Genomic DNA, 4,219 nt, shown 5'->3' on the forward strand with positions numbered 1-4,219 from the left:
AAATCCTTATGTACAAGTCATTTTCAGTAGGTGCATTTGAGCAATTTCCATGGGTGTTGAATGGCAAGGAGTTCTGCAGTTGTCTGATTTAGTGTAACAACTTAATTCTAAAATCCTTAATTCTAAAATGTAAAAGACATGTTATTCTAATACTGTAATTCTAATACTGTAATTCTAATTCTGTTACAACTGCTGAAACAATAGCTTCATCAGTCCTTTTAATGGACATCTGATGTGCCCTTCTATGAGTGTAAATCAGTGTTGGAGTGTAGAATGTACATAAAACTTCTGCTTGAAGCCTGTTTATATCTGTGGAGAGGCTGTCAACGGTAACATGCAGTACTTTTTCACCTTGGCTGGAGAAAAGGAAATGACTGCATATGAAGGAGTAGCAACTGTAGAGGAAAAAAAGATAATTCTGAAGTGGAATTATACATACACCAAGATACAATTTGGCTTGGTAAGGAAATAGTATTAAGGAGTTTCAGACTCCTCAGCTGCCATGTATACCCTCAGATCAGCCCTGGAGGCCAGCAGAGTGGTTATGTTTTCATAGGCATTGCAAACTGTATTAAGTTCCATAGGCATACAGTATTTAACATAGGCTTAACATTCATAACTGTAATAAAAAAACTGATCATACGACTGCATAAATATCTTGTACTGAAAAGTAATAAGAAATGATTGCCTTAGAAGGATTCTCTTCCTGTTCCTGCACGATAAATCACTGGCCTCAGATTCATTGTATGTTATCTTCTTTTAGCAATGATTGTATGGCTGAAGATTTTTCTAGTTTTTGTTATTTCTGTTTTTACATTGGCATTCTTTATCAGCTAACCTTATTCTGAAACAGACCACTGTTTTTCTGTATTTTCTTTTAAATTCTGCTTGCTGCTCACATTGATTTCTGTGATGAGGTGCATTTGTTTCAGCTTCAGGGAGCTTTTCAACACACTATTTCTCTTTCTAAATCAAAACTAAAACTAATTTGAGGAGCCTGCTTTGATTCCTAAGACAAAGTGCCCTCTACTGGCCTCTCAGACTAGAGGCAGCCCAGACAATAAAACAGGCTCCTAAATGGAAAAAGACACAGTAACTCCTTGGACATTACACATTATACCTATCTTGTGGGCAAAAGAAACCAACAAACTCAGAAAATGCAAAAGTGGGACTAAGTCAGGGATTCCACTAAGAAATCTGCGCATCCATTGTATGAGCCTTCAGCAGCCAAAACACAGGGAAAAATGCAGTTGGATCCAAGGAGAAATGAAATGGAGAAAACAAAAAAAATCCCACAATCACAAAATCAACATTATCATCTACTGAATACATGCAGTTAATGCAGCGGCATCGAGATATTTGTAGTTTCTTCAACAAAGCAACCCTACATGCAGCACTTAAAAAAAATATATCTGTAAGTTGCTCTGGCTGCCTTGTTAGGGTTGTGAAGATATTTAAACTTCACATTAAATAGATTTCCAAATAAAAACTGTCAACAACATCTGATGACAAGAAAGCTTTTCAATGTGATCTTTTTTCAGAGCTAGTTAAGATTCTGAATCTAATCTGTGAGTTAAGTTCAGTTACACTAACATAGTAGGAAAGGATACTGTCTACAGGAAAGGTCAATGTATGTATGTGCTATGTGGGCTAAAACTACTGTACAAACAGTATTCTGTGTGTTGTGTCACAAAAGAAGCATTGCTCCTACCACATAACTCCTATTAATCTCCACATTTCCTTAATTTTCTTCCATAGTGAGTTTTATTAGCTTTGCTAAGGGGAGAGTAGTAAATCCAGGAATGACTGGATAGCACATGGGGATCTCTCTCAATTAATTTATACTTCTGTTGGAAGCACTGTTGCTCTTTCTACTTTAAAACAGCAAGTGTGAAGAACCTGTTGAGAATTCCTGTAGAACAACAAAATGTGGTAATACTAATAAACTGATGTAGAGGTTGTACTGTCTTCCATAAATATACTTTATTTTTTAAATTGTTCACTGGTATGGCCTTATATTGTATTTATCAGAGTATAATCCCCAAGGTAAAAGAGAAATGAGTTATTGGTTTGTTATTTGAAAACACTAAAATCATCTTTATGGATATTTTACATACTACAGTATCATCAGTGTTTAGGTTTTAAGCCTGTACAAATCATATGTAACCAGAATATGTATTACAATGGTGGCATTAGCTAACTTTTTTGGAATGTGCTACAACTTGTGTAATACTTGTAAACATTCTTTGTTTCTTGTGTATTAACAAAAAGGGCTTTATAGCCTCAATAAAAGACAGTGCAACCAATAACAGGAGCCGTTATTACATGTTTTTCTACTGAAGCCAGGAACAGAGGGATTATTTATGCTGAAATCTATTTGGCCTTGAATAGGCTGTGTTGTTTCACAATGCCATGCAATATGCCTTTAACACAGCGTGAGGAAGGAATCCTTTACCTGTGTAATAACTGCACTTCTGTTTTGCACTAAAATTTTTCATCCTGCTAGATCAAGTGGCAAACCTCAACCACGGAAAATAGTGTTTTAAATTAAAGTCAGTGGCAGTTTTTCATTTAACTGAACAAATACACATTTAACACCAAATTGATTTTGCATCATTATTATTCCATCAACATGTAAGCCTGATAATGGTTAGAGAAGAAAATGTTACGCACTCAAACTGTAAAGGCCTGTAGCCTGCTTGCATGGAAATATATGCTAACTGCCTGATCAGAAAAACATCTAATGAAATATTCACCACAGAAATTATTCCTGTTGCACTTTTGGTTTTCTAATGAGTATGAAGTAAACTCACTCATATGAAGCCAGAATTAAGTCTGCAACTCATGAACAAATCTTCATACGCTGTTTGAGGGCTATTGATAGTCACTCTGACGAAATGCAGCTTGTCTACTATTTCTGAACCTCTCCTACTTCTTATTACCACAAGGTCACATTTTCAATTTGTGTCAATTTAACTTGAAAACAGATTATAAATAAAGTTATTTACATTTTTTTGTTTGGATAGTTGTGGCTTTACTGTTTTAGCTTATTGGTACCTCTGAAAATATTAAGTAGATAATTGGTTGGTAGGCATCTTATTAATGTGCAGAGTATATATATTTTAAAATTCCTCTAATGTAATTAACTGGTCATAAATTTATCCAATATCTTAAAATTGAAAGTTAAAATTGAAAGATTCCATGTATAGTGAAGTCTAAAGCATATGTTTTCAAAACTGTACTTGCTAAATGACAATATGGTTTGACAAACTATGAAAGAGAATCTTTACTATTGGATGCACGAACACCACTAAACTAGGAGTATCAGCAAGCATCTTCTGTATTAAACGGCTAACTTGGCAACCTTAAAAAAAGATTTCAACGGTATGTCCAAACACAGCTAGGGAAAAGTATATTTTAGTGCTTAGAGTCCTGAAGACCTTTGTGCATGTGCTTTGCAGACCTTGATCTAGGAAACAATTTTCTTCTCATTTTCTTAAAATTTTAGTTAATGTAGACATTTTGACACTGCTTTCTAGCATGGGAAAAATAATTTACACTACCTCAGTTTAACAATCAAAAATACCTCAGTCTTTAGTTCCCTTGTAACAGAAGGATAACATTCCTATTCACAACATGCCCTGCAATCGCAGGGAAGCACAAAACAGTGAAATTTCTCCACCTGATGGATAATCTAGTCTAGTATCATCTCAACAGCGCTAGGTGCTCCCCTTCACCTCACGGCTAGACACGTGCCATACAAGTATACTGCTACTCCAGACACCCAGAAGTATTTCTTTTGGGATTTGAATCCTGGAACTTGTCTATAGAAGGCTAAGCCCTTCACACTAAAACCAGAACCACAATTTAGTAACTTCAGAATGTTTAGGATAATTAAAATAAAAAAAAATGCAGTGCACTGCTATTTTAAATAAGTAGATTCAAAGAAACTCTATGTCAATCCTTACCCTCACCCAACACATTTAATGAAATACAATTTGCTAGAGCTACGCTTTTTTCAAAGGCTTTATTTTCATTAAGATGCATATGCATCTTTTCAGGAGATTTTAAAACATTCAAAAAGATGCTGAGAGAAATTAAATAAGCAACTTGTGCTTACGGGTATATCGGGGTTTTTCTTCTCTTCACACACTATGATTCAACTGCAAAAACACAAGAAGTTGGTCCAAAAAACAAACAGCAGAAATAAAACTTTTCT

This window comes from Tetrao urogallus (assembly GCF_951394365.1).
Source record: "Tetrao urogallus genome assembly, chromosome: Z".
NCBI lineage: Eukaryota > Metazoa > Chordata > Aves > Galliformes > Phasianidae > Tetrao > Tetrao urogallus.